The sequence below is a fragment of the Podarcis tiliguerta genome, assembly GCF_965153285.1.
Source record: "Podarcis tiliguerta genome assembly, chromosome: 1".
NCBI classification, from domain to species: domain Eukaryota; kingdom Metazoa; phylum Chordata; class Lepidosauria; order Squamata; family Lacertidae; genus Podarcis; species Podarcis tiliguerta.
The window spans coordinates 121640893-121661142 of record NC_139534.1 but is presented as its reverse complement, the minus strand read 5'-3'; positions in this window follow the sequence as shown (position 1 = coordinate 121661142).

Genomic DNA, 20250 nt, shown 5'->3' with positions numbered 1-20250 from the left:
CACCAGTCTTTCAAAAGAGGGAGAGATTAAAGACCTAGATACCGTAGATCAGTTAGTCTGATTTCTACATGTTCTAAGACAGTAGAACTTATTGTCTATACAGTTTTTGTGTGCATTTTCAGCCATTTCAATCAGGATAAAGTATATGATGAGGCAGCGAGGATGAGTGCTCTGCTCAATCACCTTCCAACTCATGATAGGTGAAGGTCTGAAACTGGGAGCCTCCTTGCACATTTTACAGCCCAGATTTTCTCCCAGAATTCTTCCAACAAGGCACCTGACTTTAGATGGCCCTATTGGGTGGGGAGAGGGCAGGAGAAGGTCCAGCTGGAGCAGTCTCTGAGGCGGTCTTCACTTGCATCCCTCTGATGTCACATTCCCAGTGCAACAAACCATGGTTTCTTGGAATTAGGGGGAACTGTGGCTTGAATGCTTCTTCCAAACCACAGTTGCATCCTGCTTTATTTGTAAGCTTGGTTTGTAGGGTCCACTGAAACCACATCTTCCCAGTTTGGATGTCACAGGAAACTGGAATTTAACTGACTAAGCCTTATTGTGCTTTGCCAACGTTGTTCATTACAAAGATGCAGATGAAGGCAGCTCAGCTGCTTCCAGGAGGAAGAGCACCCCCCCTCCCGCCCCCACCCCTCTTCTGGCCACTGTGAAACCCCAGAATTGGCCTGACTTGCTTTATTCTGATATTCGCCTTACTGCAGTAGTCTGGAACCGAACCCGCAATATCTTTGAGGTCTACCTGTAATTAGGAAACATGACAGCTACTTGTTACCGAGGGCATCACAGGCATTTTCTTCTCCCAATGTCAATTTGAACAGAGCTCTTGGCTACTCGGTTAACAGTAATCGGCTTAGTGGAATTTGTTTTGCATTTCTAATGTTAATGAATGGCTGGATTTTGTTTTATTTTTATTTATTTTTTTAATCCACAAAGGAGCTGCAATCAAACTGGGGGCATGTGCAATCTAGGATGGCTGAATGGAAATATCTCTCTGTTTGTGTGTTTGTCCAAGTGCCAATTGAGGAGCAAAGACATCAGATTTTTGTACCAATGGCAAAGCATATTGAGAAGGAAAGGGTTATGAGCACATTCCCCCCGCCCAGGGGCAAGGAAGACAAGCAGAAACGGTGCATTCCAGAACGCCTCCCGCTTGCCGAAACTCAGTTAAGAGGGGAGACGTTCCGGCAGTGTCAGAAGCGGTGGGTGGGCAAGACACTGCCCGTCGGGCTTCTGCCGCCTAAGGCAGCTGCTTCCCCCGCCTCATCTGTGGGCTGACTCTGGGACTGCTTCACTCCTTCATCAACAATCCACCAGAACCAGATGCTTTTCCTTTCATGAAAAGCAACTGTTGCCCCTGAGTTCTACCTTTGCATGTAAAGTGTTGTGGGGCACTGAACAAAAGTGTTGATGCACGCATGTTTTTATCTAAAACGTCTAGTGGTTGCCTACAGCTCACTGATATACAGTGGTACCTTGGTTCCCAAACTTAATCCATCCTGGAAGTCTGTTCCAAAACCAAAGCGTTCCAAAACCAAGGCATGCTTTCCCATAGAAAGTAATGGAAAATGGATTAATCCGTTCCAGACGATGAAAAACAACCCCTAGAACAGCAATTTGCAAATGAATTTTACTATCTAATGAGACCACTGATGGCATAAAATGAAGGCAATATACTGTACTATAAAATAAATACGACAGTATTGCAGATGATAAATTTTTTTTTTCTTCTTATGTGCACTGATGATAGTCTTTGTTTGGATGGGGGGCTTTTATCCATTTCTGTAGTCACACAATCAACCAGTAAGCTGAACTGGGTTCCACACAGTCACAAAAACGAAGTCACAAGCCACAGTCACAAGTCAGTCCCATAAAACGAAGAACAAGTCACAGTCAAAAAAATGAAAAAGCCACACAAACAAAAACGAAAAGAAAAAAATATAGCAAAAATGAAAGCTCCAAATATCACCTCTGTGTCGTGTGGGTGCTCAGGACTCAACAGCCGACAGACTCAACAGGAAGCCTCTGATTAGCAGTGGGGGACTCAATTTACATGTTCTGCTACCAAGGCAAAGTTCACAAACCGGAACACCTACTTCCGGGTTTGCAGCATTCTGTTTCCAAGTTGTTCATCAACCAAACTGTTTTAAAACCAAGGTACCACTGTAGTGTCCTAATGACTGTACAAGGAGTTTCAAAGCTCAATGCACTGGACAATGCAATCGAGGCATGTTAAATGGGCATCATGAGAGAGATTTGTTCCTTGAGATACTTTCAAACAGAAAAGGGCTTTCATACCATCCGGGGCTCTCTTCTGAGATTGCTAAAGCATAACGTATTACTCTGCTGTTCCATAATTAAAAAGGTGGCTTTTAAGGTGACTTTTTCTTGTCCTTCCTTGCCAAGTTGTCATGGTCAATTATTTCAGCCAACGTAACTTGAGAGGCAGTGGAATCACAGTGCTTCGCTGCCATAGTGTGGGAGAATGTCTGAGGCCTTCCTATCGGTGGTTAGATGGTGGTTTGCTTGCTTCCCACATGTTTCCATGGGTGCCTCCAGACTGCCACTATTTTGCAGGAAGGAATTGAGCACATACTGGAAATTCAGGTTTGTGCAATTAAAGTGGATTAAAGCTCTCTGTCACACAAGCAAAAGAAATCCGTTTTTTGACTTGTTGCAATTAGGAAAGTGACAGGGAAATATACTGAAAAGTATGGAATGAGGAAAATATTCAGAGCAGAATGAATGTTCATTGTCATATAACTGCCCTGTAGACCAGGGGTCAGTAAACTTTTTCAGCAGGGGGCCGGTCCACTGTCCCTCAGACCTTGTGCAGGGCCGGACTGTATTTTGAAAAAAAGGAAATGAACGAATTCCTATGCCCCACAAATAACTCAGAGAAGCATTTTAAATAAAAGGACACATTCTGCTCATGTAAAAACACCAGGCAAGCCCCACAAATAACCCAGAGGCATTTTAAATAAAAGGACACATTCTACTCATGTAAAAACACCAGGCAGGCCCCACAAATAACCCAGAGATGCATTTTAAATAAAAGGACGCATTCTACTCATGTAAAAACACACTGATTCCCGGGCCGTCTGCGGGCCAGATTTAGAAGGCAATTGGACCGCATCCAGCCCCCGGGCCTTAGTTTGCCTACCCATGCTATAGACGAATCAGAATAAATGTTCCATTAATACTGAATGAACTCTCCACAGTCTAACCTCCACATACACTTTGTGCAAACATATCAGGATGAATGCCCACTAAACAGGTCATCAGAAAGCCCCCCATTTTCATTATTCCATGAAAAATCATTCAGTTATTCATTCATAAGAATTGCATTCATTTTTATTGCTCACATTCCTTTACTGATTCATGCATTCATTCTTCATTTTTTTCGTTGTCTGGTTTTGGTTTTTGCTCCTCACTCATGGCTGTCATTTTTTATTTTTTTATTTTGGCAGTGGTTGCCATTCATCCCAGAAGAGGTTGGACAACCATCTCTCAGAGATGTTGTATCCTGCACTGCAGAGCCTGCATTGATCAAGGGCTGCGTCTCACCGCCGCGTCTCACCGTTATGCCTTCATCAGAGCTAGGTTCAATGTCTTTCCAACAAACGTGCTGAGACATAGATTTTCTAAGGGCCAAGTCCCTTCAATGTGTGCTTGTGAAATGAAAACATCTGAATCTCTCCATCACGTTATGTTTCTCTGCCCTTTGTACAGTTCAGCCCGTGCTAGTATACTAAACTCCATAACCCAGCCTATGGCTGACAAACCAGCAGATCTACAGCTTGCCTGGGTTCTTCAAGATGTGGATCCTTATATTACTCTACAGGTTGCTAAATTCCTAACAGCCGTCCTCTCGTATAAGAGACTGAATGGAATGTTAGCGGATTATTGATAGCTATAAGAATTTTATATAATGACCTCAGATATTGATTTTAGTGTAGTGCCTAAATTTTTTAATCTTAATCTTAAATTTTTCCTATGAATGGCTAATATCAGTCCTTGTGAGTTGTGAACTGTGTTATACTACTTGTGATTTGTACGAGTCCGCTGTTTTATTTGATTTGTTTTGTTGTGCTGTGTTGTGTTCCTTTATGGGCGTAAAGCCGAATAAACATTTGATGATGATCAAGGGATTGGACTGAATGACCTCCACAATCCCTTCCAAGTCTATGAGTCAATGATTCAGTGGCATTACTCAAAATAAATCCATGCAAACTTGTGGAAGGATCCTTTTGATTCCCAGATACTGGGGACAAACAGAAGGAGGCGGCTACTTGTGAATTTCCCCCAAAGTATCTGACCGCTCTAAGAAGCAGAATGCTGGCAGACAGGGACCTTGGATCTGATCCCCGCAAGGCCGTTCAAATGGTCTTATCTTCATTTTTAAGAAACCACCATTATAGGCATTCCTCTCCACATTACTGGAACAGAACAAAAGGGCCCATACAGATCCAGACTGAGTCATGAGGATGATATGACCTCACAAATGGGTGAGAGGTCAGTGTTTCATTACTTTAGTGTGAGAGACAAGTCATCTCCTGCTTTCAAAAAACAACACTGCGAGTGGGATGGTTTGAAAGTCCCCGTAGCGGCGCAATCTGAGTTGCTACACCTTTGCTAAGCTTCTCCTTAATGCTGAGATTCACGTTTACAGCCCCTGCTTCTTAACGTCTGCTTAAACGCTGAAGAAGACAAGAGTGGACGAGGGAGTCAAAAACCATTTAAAAGCTGCCTGGCCATCCCTAATGAGGGCTGACCTTTGCAGTGATACAGGCCTTGGGTTTATTAAGGCAGGGGCAGAACCCATCTCCAGGCCTCTGGTCAATCTGCGTTGCTCAGGGCAAAGGAATTTCCATTTAAAAATCTCTCTTCAGGTGATAAAGACGGATTCAATAGAGATCTGCTCATAAAGAAAGTGCCGAGAGCCACTATTAAATTCTAGCTTCTGTCAGCTTAACAGCAAAAACTTTTAATGAGGAAACCATTAAAGTTGACCTAATGAATCAGAAATGCTTTTCCTCGCTGGCTAATTACAGGAGTGCCTGGAATACCTTCCAACATATGTAATTTAGACAATGCTGAGCTATCGAGTCTCCCCTGCGCCTATTGCTTTTCTTTCCGTCTCTCCCTCCAAGGAAACCTGTTGCAATGCAGCGAGTGTTTTTAAAAAAATGCCCATTTGCAGCATCACCAAAGAGGATGTGGGGTCTTGACCTAGATTCTCAGAGGGGCATCCGTGGATGTGGTCTGCCTACAAAGCGCTGGGGTGGGGTGGGGGATTTGCTGGTATCCCCAAGGAAGAATGCGGAAAGGCAAAGTTGCTAGTGATTCATTTCAGCCAGAAAGAGAGTGAGAGAATGGGCACAATTCAATAAAAAGCCATGCCTGTGCCTTCATTGAAATGAAACTGGGTTTGAAGCACTTTGCAGACTCTTAACTTTCCTGGATTGCAGCAGCTGCTGACTCATAGGGTTACTCCTTCCCTGCCGCACCACCACTGCTGGCATTTTAAATTATTATTATGGAGACAAATGCAAGTGGAAGTAAAATGCAACCAAACCAAGTAATAAATAAGCAGATATTTTTAGGCATTTCCCCTGGGAACACTTATCAAAAGAATGAGTCTGAAAACAGGATCGATTACCTATTGAAACACTTTTGGTATACATGAGTGTTTAGCAGTGTTTCAGCTCATGAATCTTGGTTAAAGACTTGTTGCAATCACACATAGAGAGATGCTTGCAGGTAAGAGTCTTTTAATGCAGGAACTACATAACTTGGATAGAAAAGTTTCTAGTTCCACTGCAGCTACGTAACCTAGAGAAGAGCAAGGCAGCCACACTGTTGGCCCACCTCACTCAATATTGCCTGACCTGTGTGGCAGCAGAGGTGTGGTCAGAGGTGAAGCAGCCTGGCTTTGCTACTTGAGTTCCTTTGAACTGCACAGGCTGCCGATTCAGCTGGGGACCTTCTGCATGCAAGGCATGTTCTCTCCCTCTCCTAAGAGTGTAGGGTATTTGTTACATTGACAGTCCCTTTGGGTTGCATGTAGCCCTGCTATAGCTCATGTATTGAATATTCATCCATCCACAGGACATGGAAATAATGGAACCCAAGCGAAGCCTCTGTTGCTGCCAGTGCCTTCTAGTCAACAGCGATTGCATTTGGGAGAGGCTTTGATAAAAAGGCCCTATAGATTGGTGACTCGTGATGAATGGGTGGCTGTGTTTTTAGACAGCACGTCCTCTGTAGGCAACAGAAGCATAGATACTCATTGGTAATTGCAGACTTCAGATGATCCGAGGAGAGGAGAGGAATGGATCCTTGCCCATTCAAAGAAGCAGCCCAATTCAATACTCATGAATATCAACGCTGATTAATATCACTAATTACCTTGCAAATTCCCTGCCACTTCCCTTCCCTTGTGTGCCTCGCCTCAGATTTGTGAGCCTTAGGGTAGGGCTGATGGATTTCGTTTTGCTTTATGTATAATGCCTAGACAATGTACTGCAGAATCAATAGGAGATATTCTCTTGCCAGGGTCCTATGGGCCACTGAGAGACTGCAGCCCATGCCTCCCGTGAGGAACATGGGGAGGTGAACATAAGAACATAAGGAGAGCCTTCTGGATGAGGCCAGTGGCCCATCTAGTCCAGGATCCTGTTCTCACAGTGGCCAATCTGATGCCAAAGGAAACCAGCAAGCGAGATCTGAGCACAACAGAACCCTCCCCTCCTGCTGTCTCATAGCCTCCATTGTTGCTAATAACCATTGATAATGTGCTGGGCCCAGGGGTAACCCGTGAAATGTGGTCCAGGACCAGACCAGAATCTGAAGGTTCCACTAGGAGTCAGTCCGACAGGGCCAAGGCAGGACATGAGGCAGGAAACCCGACAAGGACAGGTACAGGATCTCAGGCAGGATATAGCAATGTTGCTCCCGCAACCTGGGGTGGGGTCCGACAGCCTTTTATCTTTGTCGGGGTAACGGCCAGTCCTGATCCCCCGGTGACTCACCTCCCTGTTTCGCCAGAAGGCGAGCACTCCTCCTACTAGTACTCATGTCTCTCCTTCTCTCAGACCTTGGTCTCTGCAGCTCAGGAGACGTCGGTGGGTTACTAGACCCAGGGGCCGCCTCAGCCTCCCCTGACCCAACCAGTAGTGGAGTAGCTGTAAGTGATGGCCCAGCTGGAGGCAACGAGGTAATCCTCACATCTGGAGCCAGGGCAGGCTCAGGCCCCTGACTCGGCCCAGCTGGTGTTTGTTGCAGGGGAACCTGTGCAGACTGGGACTCTTCAGGATCAGGCCCCAGACTTGGTTCAGATGATGCCTGAGGCAAAGGATCCAGTGCAGACTGAGACTCCTCTGGTTCCAAGTCTGAGCCCGAGTCCCAGGCCATCACAGATAGGCAGGAATACCTAGCTGCAGAAATACAACATGGGGGACACCTGGCTTGCTAAATCTGAAAAGGGTCTAGGGGTCTTAATAGACCACGAGCTTAACATGAATCAACAGTGTGATGCAGCAGCAAAGAAAAAGAAAAACGAAAAACTAATGCTATTCTAAATTCCATCAACAGCAGAAGGTTTTGCAACTAAACAACAGGAAGACAGAAGAGGGGCAACCAAAACGGTCAAGGGTCTGGAAACCAAGCCTTATGAAGAACGGTTGAGGGAGTTGGGTAGGTTTATCCTGGAGAAGAGACTGAAAGGAGATATGATAACCATCTTCAAATATTTTAAGAGCTTTTATTTTAGTAAATAATGGAGAGGAGGAGTACCCTTTTACATCAGAGTAAGAATTAAATTCTGAATGTAATGAATGGTGGTGATGTCAATGAGCATCAAAGACCACCAGAAAGGGTAGTATAGATGCCATTTCATAGAATAATAGAATTGTGGAGTTGAAAGGTACCCTGAATATCATACGTGAAGGGGGAGATGATAGAACTCTGGTTGTCATCCCCAGCTGGCAGCTGGTCTATAAGGCTACAATCCTATCCACGCTTACCTGGGAGTAAGTACTTCCAAGAAGGCATACCAGGAGTGCACTGTAAATCACACAATAAAAATACTGCACTTTGAGGCTATATACGAAATAAATGCACGTTATTAACACTGTTAATCTATTAAGATGGAGAGGAAGAAAATGGGAGCCTGTAGAGAAAGAGAGAGAGAAAATCAATAAACTTCTCCGGTGCTCAAATTGCACGGCAACCCCCCATATATCTAGCAGCTTGCCTTTCTCTCCTAGTTAATCATTTGGAAAGAGCCGAGACCCTGAACAAGCTTTCCTGTAAATCAAGGTAAGACTTACAAACTACGTCACTGTCTTTCTGTGGAACCTCTGTTACAAGAGAGACGAACCAAGCCTTTTCTTTGTCACATGTACCACAGCTTGAAGTTTTGTGTTTAAAAGGAGAGCATCTTTTCCAGCTCACACTGCAGGCCCAGTGCGGACCATGAAGACTTTCACACTTCCTGATTTCCTATGAGGAATATGGAGTCATCACAACAGGAAATAACATAGCTTTCCCCAAAAAATCATGGGGATAATAGCTTGCTAAGAGTGCTGGGAGTTGTAACTATGTGACGGGGGGCACTATTTTTACCACACAGTAAAAGGTAAAGGTAAAGGGACCCCTGACCATTAGGTCCAGTCGTGACCGACTCTGGGGTTGCGGTGCTCATCTCGCTTTATTGGCCGAGGGAGCCGGCGTACAACTTCCGGGTCATGTGGCCAGCATGACTAAGCCGCTTCTGGCAAACCAGAGCAGCGCACGGAAACGCCGTTTATCTTCCTGCCAGAGCGGTACCTAGAATCATAGAATCATAGAATCATAGAGTTGGAAGAGACCACAAGGGCCATCGAGTCCAACCCCATGCCAAGCAGGAAACACCATCAGAGCACTCCTGACATATGGTTGTCAAGCCTCTGCTTAAAGACCTCCAAAGAAGGAGACTCCACCACACTCCTTGGCAGCAAATTCCACTGTCAAACAGCTCTTACTGTCAGGAAGTTCTTCCTAATGTTTAGGTGGAATCTTCTTTCTTGTAGTTTGGATCCATTGCTCCATGTCTGCTTCTCTGGAGCAGCAGAAAACAACCTTTCTCCCTCCTCTATGTGGCATCCTCCTCTATGTGACAACCTTTTTATCTACTTGCACTTGACGTGCTTTTGAACTGCTAGGTGGGTAGGAGCAGGGACTGAGCAACGGGAGCTCACCCCGTTGTGGGGATTCGAACCACCGACCTTCAGCGGCCCACAGCACCACCCGCGTCCCTTAGGGTTGCCATAAATCTGGGCACAAAGTAGTTGAGCTTTATTTTCCATGTAAAATCACAATAAATGAGGTTTTTGAGCTATTTTGACTTCTGATGTCAGTTGTGATACATCCGAATTTTCCCATTCAAGCAATTTCTGCCCAGACACTGCTTCCGACTGCCGTATTCCGGCTATGTCCAGGAAACTGGCAACCCTACCAGAAAGTCTCAGGTGGACAAAGGGGAAAGGACATTTATCAAGCCCTTGGTGGGCATTCTCTATATTTATTGATTTACAAATGTAGACAGGACAGCATCAGTATATGCAAAAGAACATAATGAAAGCAATGCCCAAGAGACTATTATACCAGTCTCTACAATGGGAGGGTGAATAGCTCAGCAAGTTATACACTCGAACTCGCTGGTGTTGTTACTGTAACCCAGCGCACCTGGCATGCTTATCTCAGAACATCCAGGTGTGTGGGAGGAGGTGGTCCTCAAGACGTGAGACTGTGGTGGAACCTAGACACAAATAAAAAACCGTTGTGAAAAAGCTTTTTTTAAAAAAGTTTTGAAAAATAGAGAGAATTTGCCATAGCTCACCATCGCCATCTGCTGTCGCACTTGTATAATGCACTTTACAACACACTTAAAGCGTTTTATTTGCAGCTGTATAGCTGAGTCCCAAGCGCTGTGTAATTTAAACCCCCTGTCCACATTACACCAACAGGGACAACAAGCAAAAGTGAGAGAGGCAATGGATGTGACCAAACCTTTGTAGGCTACATCCCAGCCACACAAGCCAGGCACTTCTACACACATGCACACCCCTCTCCATCATTGTCACAGTTCGAGGGCACATTACAACCAAGCAAAAGCACTCAGGGGCCTGGAGCAAAGCTGCTGAGAGGCGTGGCCTAGGTGGAGGAGCTGTGACCTGGGGAGAGTCTCTGGGGCACAAATTCAGCCTCCAGTCCTGAGGTTCCTCACCTGTGCTGGCCCAGGTGGTCTCTGTAACTTGTGCTTCATAAAAGACTTTTATCCAGCTTGGAAGGCTCACAGGTTGTTAAACACCCAGTCAGTCGAAGCTGAAAATGCAAGGGAATGCTGCGATAACATGGGCTGTGTTACACGAGATGCAATCTTAACCCCAGGGCTGCAGTTCGGCCACAGTGGCCCCTTTTACAATGGCTGGATATTTAGAAATACAAGACCCCCCTTTGTCCTGGGACCAGTCATTCTCTGACACCTTATGCCCTGGATTGTTGGAGCATGGAAGGCTCATCCCCCTTTTTTCACTTAATGAGGCCATTTTCTATTCTCTGGGTCTGAAGGAGCATATACCTCTGTGCAGTTCAGCATGTCTGCATGTCTGGCTGGCTGTTTTAATGAGAAGTTTCGGATTTCCCCGTGATCTAGTGCCACAAAAGAAAGCACTGCAAGTATTAAACTTCTAATTGATTCCACTTAAAGACTGCCGTGCCCTTTGGGGGAAATGTACGGCATGTACAAATTAGTGGGAAACACAGCACACTGTCAAATCCTCACTTTCATTTATTTACTCGGTAATTTGTGTTCTGGCCTTCCCTTGCAGGATTTAAGGGACCCCTTCATACATTTTGAATCAGCACTGATTTTCTGCAGAGATGCTCACATGAGTGGATTGATGGCTTGAGCAGGAAGAGGGTGGGGAAGCATAATGCACTATGAGAGACAATCCCAGATATGGGTGGCATTTAAAACCAGGTTGCTGTAGCTCAAGCTAAAGGGACCCCTGACCATTAGGTCCAGTCCTGACCGACTCTGGGGTTGCAGCGCTCATCTCGCTTTACTGGCCGAGGGAGCCAGTGTACAGCTTCCGGGTCATGTGGCCAGCATGACTAAGCCGCTTCTGGCAAACCAGAGCAGCGCACGGAAACACCATTTACCTTCCTGCCAGACCTGTACCTATTTATCTACTTGCCCTTTAACGTGCTTTCGAACTGCTAGGTTGGCAGGAGCAGGGACCGGGCAATGGGAGCTCACCCCATCATGGGGATTCGAACCGCCGACCTCCTGATCAGCAAGCCCTAGGCTCTGTGCCAGTGTAGCAAGCCCTAGGCTCTATGCCCGTGTAGCTTAATTATTACAATAATGCTGTTCTGGGTTTGTGGGTGATAGACTTCTAATTCCTTTAAATCTAGCAAGTGTTAAAATATAAATCAGGCTAGCTGCCTCATGAGATGATCACCTGGGTGAAGGGCCATTAAGAAAATAAAGGAAAGGTGATGGGCCATGAAGCGAAGAGAAGAGGCGAGGCGAGGCTCTGTGCCAGATGACAAATAGGTGGCACTCCTCCTCCTACTCTTAGATAGTTAGTAGGACAAAGAAGGGGTTTTAGGGCAGAGTTTGTTGTGATGCAACCTATAGGAAGAAGCTGCAAGCTAGAAAGGCAGAGAAAAAACCATGACTGAATCCAAGACTGTGGCTATGGGGGAAAAACAAGACCGTTTTTGAGTGTTGATGCTGTGAACTCCTCCATTGTAGGCTCAAGCTGTATATGTGTCTAAATAAACCACACAGTATATCATGAACACACCACAGTCTCTGCTGCACCTCTTTTCCAAAAGGAAGCAAGAACCCTGCATGAGCATCTGGAACTCCTGGAATATTGCACCGCTCAGATGGCATGCAGCAATATCTACGGCACACAGGAATCAAGTGTTGGATTTTGGCAAAGGAAATCCATGTTCAAATCCTCCGACACAATGGAGCTCACTGGAGGGTCTTGGATCAATCATAAGATCTTAAGAAGAGCCTTCTGGATGAGGCCCACGGCTCATCTAGTTCAGCATCCTGTTCTCATAACGGTCACCCAGATGCCTGTGGGAAACCAACAAGCAGGAGTTGAGCACAACAGCACTCTGCTTTTGCATCATCTGCAATGTCTCAGACAAAGTGTTGATCTGAGGCACTGGGGCAGGAAATAGCAGCAACCACAACCAATAAAGTGTTCTGCAAAGTGGCCTTTTAGCAGGAGGAATTAGGGGAGGCGGGACAGCTCCAGCTGTCATAGGACAACTTGAATTATTATTATTGTTGTTGTGGTTGTTTAGTCGTTTAGTCGTGTCCGACTCTTGGTGACCCCATGGACCAGAGCACGCCAGACACTCCTGTCTTCCACTGCTTCCCGTAGTTTGGTCAGACTCATGTTTGTAGCTTTGAAAACACTGTCCAACCATCTCGTCCTCTGTTGTCCTCTTCTCCTTGTGCCCTCCATCTTTCCCAACATCAGGGTCTTTTCCAGGGAGTCTTCTCTTCTCATAAGGTGGCCAAAGTATTGGAGCCTCAGCTTCAGGATCTGTCCTTCCAGTGAGCACTCAGGGCTGATTTCCTTCAGAATGGATAGTTTTTTTAATAACTACTACTACTACTACTATTATTATTATTATTATTATTATTATTATTATTATTATTATTCTCTTAAATGCCACATCCAATGATTTAACTGTGCATTGGTTCCATGCAAATGCAAATACTGAACTCCAGGCTCACTTGTTCATGCCACCTTTCAAAACTGCAGACTTGAGCAATATAATGCAGGTGCAAGTCATTGCAAGCCATCACAGTTGCCTTAACTTCAAAAAAAGAAAGAAAAGAAAATAGTTAGCTGTGCATCCTTCCCCATTCTGCAGACATAACGCAATGCAGATCATTGGCTCAACAGCGCAACAGCTTGTGCAACTCAATTTCTGAGCATCCCTGGTGCCTGTTCACCTCACCTATGTGAACAAGTGAGATTTTCATAGGGAGTGGGAAATTGGGGGTTATGCGCAGAGCCCCTCCTTTTACAATGATCCAGGGCTCATTACCGTCAGACATGGCTGCCTGTACTGCCAGCTCACGTCAGTGTCAAAGAGTCTCGGTAGATTAAGCCCTTGAATATTCACCTCCACCCGTAACCTGCTCTTCTGATATTGCATTCTACCAGCTGCCATGCTGCCATCTTGGAGCCACGCTTGTGTCAATGGGGTGGGGAGCCTGCTTATCAAAGACAGTGTTTTGCTGGCGTTTGCAGGATGGATGTAAACATGAATAGCTGTGCTGTGTGCACACCTCCACGCCACAAACAGCTCGACTTGTGATGTGACAGCAATAAAATATTCATATCGCGCTCAGCAATGCCATGATGAGAGCCAGAGTACATCGTTCCTCCACAAAGCCTGTCAGTGTGTCGTATTCAGGCTTTGTACTCTTTGCCCTTCCCTATATAGGAATGTTAAGGAACATATTCTAATGAGGGCTTCCTTTCATCCGCAAGGTTCTGTCTCATTTACGGCCTGTTTTTTCCAAGGAACGGAGGGAGGAAACAGTGGAGAGAGAAAGGCGTGGCTCTTCCCTCCTGCAAAAAGGCTTCTGGCAATTAAAATGAATAGGTCAGTCACAGCAATGCAGGATACCGATCTTGATTTAGAGCTAAAGGTGGTGTGTTTCTCCTTTGCAGCTGGCATGAGTTGAAAGGTGATGCAAAGTAACTTTTCCTAGGGAGGCATGAGCATCTTGACATTTAGAAACCTATTAATCAATCTATCTTCTCTTCGTTCCATCAGCCCTGCTGTGCTCGCAGGGACTCCAGTGCAAACGTAGATCTTCGCATCAGTAGGAGATGCCTCTTCCTCTGTGCTGGTGAGGAAGGGAAGCAGTTTCTCTGACAATGAAATGTGGGGAAGGGCTCTAGCTCAGTGGCAGAGCTTCTTTGCATGCAGAGGGGCCCAGTTTCAACCTTCAGCATCTCTCGATAGAACCATGCTTTTTTCTGGGGGTACGCGGGGTACACATACCCCTAAACATTTTGTGAATCTAAGTTTGGCCTCATTGAGGGGCAGTGTTTAAAAAGAGTAGGAAAATGAGAGTACCCCTAAACATTTTTGTTATGTACTGAGTTGAATAGGATCCAAAATGCAGCAGTCTGATTGGTCCTAGAACAATGGGATTCAGAATGCAGCAGTCTGATTGGTCCTAGAGCAATACGATCCAGAATGCAGCAGTCTGATTGGTCCTAGAGCAATACGATTCAGAATGCAGCAGTCTGATTGGTCCTAGAACAATGGGATCCAGAATGCAGCTGTCTGATTGGTCCACAGGAGCCACCCAACCCAGCTCCAGGTGGAAATGAATCCGCAACCTGATTGGCCTACAGGAGAATCCCGGAATTCGCAAATCACGTGGGGCCCATTGTGTAAATAAGGTATATAAAGCAGACGTTCTGGGGAAACTTCCATTCCTCCTCACCACTATGAGCTGAATAAAGAGCATGAAATCCACTCTCAACTCCGAGTATATTCCCATTTTTTTAGAAAAAAAGAAGCAATGGAAAGAACCAGGAAGAGACACCTGTCTAAAGCATGGAGGAGTCACTGCCACTTTCTGTTGACAATGCTGATCTATTATTATTTTATTATTTATTACATTTATTCACCACCCTTCACCGAAAGATCTCAGGGTGGTTCACAAGATAAAACACCAGGCAGAAGCACAAATAAATGGTTAAAACGGAAGCAGCAGAACAATAACCCACCTTCCCACAAACACATTTAAAAGGCTGTATGATATTAATCAACCAAAGGCCTAGTTGAAGAGGAACGCATTCGCCTGGTGCCTAAAAAGCTATGATGAAGGTGCCAGGTGAACCTCCCTGAGGAGAGCATTCCATGAATGGGGAGATACTGCCGAGAAGGCCCGTTCTCGTGTTGCCACCCTCTGGTCCTCTTGTGAAAGAGGCACACAGAGAAGAGCCTCAGATCATGAATGCAGAGTCCGGGGTCATTCATATGGAGAGAGAGGGTCCTTCAGGTACTGCGGTCCTGAGCTGTTTAATACGTACTTTATAGGTCAGTGTTAGAAATCCTGCTCCATGATTGCAGTCATGGGATTGTTGCCTATCACATGATGGTATATGTTTTGACTCCACAAAGTGGGAAGTGACGGAGACAGGATGTTTGTGTTACTGCATTCTGTGAAGTGGGACTATTGTCCTTTGCTTTTCCTCTTTGCTGTCTCATGCTAGAGAGAGAGGGAGCCATGTTGCAGTGCTCCATGTGTAAATAAAGTAGATTAGCCAAAATGCTGAGTTGCTGAGGTCTGTTACGCATGATGCGCAAACTCTGCAGATCCCTAAGTCTGCTGGTGTCGGTTGGCATCGGTCACTGTGATGTTTGGGCTGAAGAAAGCTTTTGAAGTAATGTGATACTTTCCAGAAGTTGCTGGACTACAGATCCCATTATGGGTGCCATCTTGAATAAAATATGGGGTAGACAGGTAAGCCCCACCCCACACAATCAATCACAAGATGCACCATCTGAATGGCAATGCCTATCAACTTTGGCAGAGGGCGGCTCTCTCAATTATTTTAATGGGGGCCAAAGGGACCTTGGCCCATAGGAGTTGGATTCTACGGCTCCCATCTTCCCTGACCATTGGTCATGCCAGCTGGGCTTGATGGGACTTGTAGTCCAGCAACATCTGCAGGTCATCATATTGACTCGCCCTGATCTTAAGACTTAATGGTGAATCAGGGCAGAAAATATGGAGAAGTTGTGTGTGTTTGTGTGCTGCATGGATGCACCCAATGAGATGGACTTTAGCGCATGGAAGCTTATGTCATATGTTGTTTATTTCTTTATTAAATGTGTTGGTTGCTTTTTCTTGCCCAGGGCCATCCAAAGCAACTTACAATCAAACGATAAATTTGTTAGAACAAAAGGCGCCATGAGATCAGCATTTCTGCGTCCGACAAAACGCAGATCGAAATAAAAACAATCTCACCCATGCCTACTTGTGAATGTGTAGAATTATAGAATCATAGAATCATAGAATCATAGAATCATAGAGTTGGAAGAGACCACAAGGGTCATCGAGTCCAACCCCCTGCCAAGCAGGAAACACCATCAGAGCACTCCTGACATATGGTTGTCAAGCCTCTGCTTAAAGACCTCCAAAGAAGGAGACTCCACCACACTCCTTGGCAGCAAATTCCACTGTCGAACAGCTCTTACTGTCAGGAAGTTCTTCCTAATGTTTAGGTGGAATCTTCTTTCTTGTAGTTTGTATCCATTGCTCCGTGTCCGCTTCTCTGGAGCAGCAGAAAACAACCTTTCTCCCTCCTCTATGTGACATCCTTTTATATATTTGAACATGGCTATCATATCACCCCTTAACCTCCTCTTCTCCAGGCTAAACATGCCCAGCTCCCTTAGCCGATCCTCATAAGGCATTGTTTCCAGGCCTTTGACCATTTTGGTTGCCCTCCTCTGTACACGTTCTAGTTTGTCAGTGTCCTTCTTGAACTGTGGTGCCCAGAACTGGACACAGTACTCCAGGTGAGGTCTGACCAGAGCAGAATACAGTGGCACTATAACTTCCCTTGATCTAGATGCTATACTCCTATTGATGCAGCCCAGAATTGCATTGGCTTTTTTAGCTGCCGCGTCACACTGTTGGCTCATGTTAAGTTTGTGGTCAACCAAGACTCCTAGATCCTTTTCACATGTACTGCTCTCAAGCCAGGTGTCACCCATCTTGTATTTGTGCCTCTCATTTTTTTTGCCCAAGTGCAATACTTTACATTTCTCCCTGTTAAAATTCATCTTGTTTGTTTTGGCCCAGTTCTCTAATCTGTCAAGGTCGTTTTGAAGTGTGATCCTGTCTTCTGGGGTGTTAGCCACCCCTCCCAGTTTGGTGTCATCTGCAAATTTGATCAGGATGCCCTTGAGTCCATCATCCAAGTCGTTGATAAAGATGTTGAATAAGACCGGGCCCAAGACAGAACCCTGTGGCACCCCACTAGTCACTCTTCTCCAGGATGAAGAGGAACCATTGATGAGCACCCTTTGGGTCCGGTCAGTCAGCCAGTTACAAATCCACTGAGTGGTAGCATAGTCAAGACCGCATTTTACCAGCTTCTTTACAAGAATATCTTGGGGCACCTTGTCAAATGCCTTGCTGAAATCAAGGTAGACTACATCCACTGCGTTCCCTTCATCTAGCAGGCTTGTAATTCTGTCAAAAAATGAGATCAGGTTAGTCTGACATGACTTATTTTTCAGAAATCCATGCTGACTATTGGTGATCACAGCATTCCTTTCTAGGTGCTCACAGATTGTTTGCTTAATGATCTGCTCCAGAATCTTCCCTGGTATTGATGTCAGACTGACTGGGCGGTAATTATTTGGGTCCTCTCTTTTCCCCTTTTTGAAAATAGGGACAACATTTGCCCTCCTCCAGTCTGCTGGGACTTCGCCTGTTCTCCAGGAATTCTCAAAGATGATTGCCAGTGGTTCTGAGATCACATCTGCCAGTTCTTTTAATACTCTTGGATGCAGTTCATCTGGCCCTGGAGACTTGAATACATCTAAACTAGCCAAGTATTCTTGTACTATCTCCTTAGTTATTCTGGGCTGTGTTTTCTCTGCTGAATCATTTGCTCCAAATTCTTCAGGTTGGGCATTGTTTTCTTTATCGGAGAAGACTGAGGCAAAGAAGGCATTGAGGAGTTCAGCCCTTTCTGTGTCCCCTGTTTGCATTTCACCATCTTCTCCTCTGAGTGACCCCACTGTTTCTTTGTTCTTCCTTTTGCTACGAACATACCCATAAAAGCCTTTTTTGTTGCTTTTAACCTCTCTAGCAAGCCTGAGTTCATTCTGTGCTTTAGCTTTTCTGACTTTGTGTCTACACGTGCTGGCTATTTGTTTGAATTCCTCTTTGGTGGTTTCCCCCCTTTTCCATTTTTTGTACACATCCTTTTTTAATCTTAACTCAGTTAAAAGTTCTTTAGATAGCCACCCTGGCTTCTTTAGGCACCTTCCATGTTTCCGTCTCATTGGTATTGCCTGAAGTTGTGCTTTTACTATCTCCCTCTTAACAAACTCCCAGCCATCATGAACTCCCTTTCCTTTTAGTATTACTGTCCATGGGATCTCACCCAGCACTTCCCTAAGTTTTATGAAGTCGGCTTTCTTAAAGTCAAGAAATTGAGTCCTAGTATGCTTGGCTGCTCCTTTCCGTTGTATAGTAAACTTCAGAAGAGCATGATCACTTGCGCCTAATGATCCTTCCACTTCTACCCCATTAACCAGGTCATCGACATTGGTTAGGACCAGATCTAAAATGGCTGTTCCTCTTGTTGCTTCTCCCACTTTCTGGACAATGAAGTTGTCTGCAAGGCCAGTGAGGAATCTGTTTGACCTTATGCTCTTGGCTGAGTTTGACATCCAACAAATATCCGGGTAATTGAAGTCCCCCATTACTACTATCTCCCTTCCTTTTGCATGCTTGGCCATCTGTTCCAGGAAGGCATCATCTATGTCCTCCGTTTGGCTTGGGGATCTATAGTAAACTCCCACAATGAGGTCACTGTTATTCTTCTCTCCCTTAATTTTGACCCAAATGCTCTCACTTTGGCTTTGAGGTTCTAAATCTTGGATCTCTTCACAGGTATACACATCCCTGACATATAACGCCACTCCTCCTCCTTTCTTGTCTGGTCTGTTTCTCTGAAATAGATTGTATCCCTCCATTTTTACATTCCAATCGTGGGACTTATCCCACCAGGTTTCAGTGATGCCTATTATGTCATATTTAGTTTGCTGTACCAAGAGCTCAAGCTCATCTTGTTTATTTCCCATGCTTTGTGCATTAGTGTACAGACAATGAAGTCCATTAGTCATTCCCCCGTGTCTCTTATTTAAGGATTTTTTCCTCCCACCACTAGGTCTGCTTGCTGTTTGCTCCATTTGGTCTATGACATTTGGATGATCATCTTCATCAATTAATAGACTCCTACCTTCAGGAGCACTGTCTCCCTCCCCCACATTAGTCAGTTTAAAGCCCTCCTGATGAGGTTTCTTAGTTTTTTGGCAAAAACATTCCTCCCAACTGTTGTGAGGTGCAGCCCATCGCTTGCCAGAAGTCCATCCTCAAGAAACTGCAGTCCGTGATCTAAGAATCCAAACCGTTCCTGTTTACACCATTTGCGAAGCCAGCTGTTTACTTCCACTATTTTCCTCTCTCTCCCTGGGCCACGTCGTTCAACTGGGAGGACAGATGAGATGACGATTTGTGCATTTAATTGCTTCAATTTCCTGCCCAGAGCCTCGTAGTCTCTTTTGATCTTCTGGAGGCTATTGCTTGCAGTGTCATTGGTTCCCACATGAACCAAGAGGAAGGGGTATTTGTCAGTGGGTTTTATGATTCCTTGCAGTCGTTCAGTTACATCTTGGATCTTAGCCCCGGGGAGACAGCACACTTCCCGAGACATCTTGTCAGGCCCACAGATCACTGCTTCTGTTCCCCTCAGTAGGGAATCCCCTATCACCACTACACGCCTTCTCTTAGGTTTGGTCAGGGTTCTTCCGTGAGCAGTCCGTTCCAAGGTCGCCTGCACATTCCCTGAGGACTGACTTTGCTGCTCATCTTCATATATGTGATCGACTGTTATGAGGGAGAGATCCTCAAATGGAGTCTGCTCTTCGTCTTCCATGCTAGGGGAGAGGACCTCAAAGCGATTGTGTATTTCTAGACAATCAGAGCGAACCCTGGGCCTCCTACTTCTTTGAGTCACGTTTCTCCACATATCGGGCTCCTGTGTTGGTGAACTAGCCTCCTTCTCAGGGGAGTCCCCTGTCTCCTCCTTGGTGGAGACGGTGTGCTCTGTTGCTTCCAAGAAGAGCTCCAGCTCTCTAATTCTTTGGAGCGTAGCTACACGTTCCTCCAGTTGCTGGACTTTGTCTTTTAGGAGGGCAATCAACATGCAATTGCTGCACGTAAAGCTGCCTGCAACCTTTGGCAAGATGGCAAACATTGCGCAGGAACCGCAGGCGACTGCAGCTGTTCCCTCCCCCTCCATCTTGAGAATGTGTCGTTGGGCTTGAGACTAGCTCCCCTAAATCTAAAAGATGGTTCAAACTGCCCCTTTTGGCTCC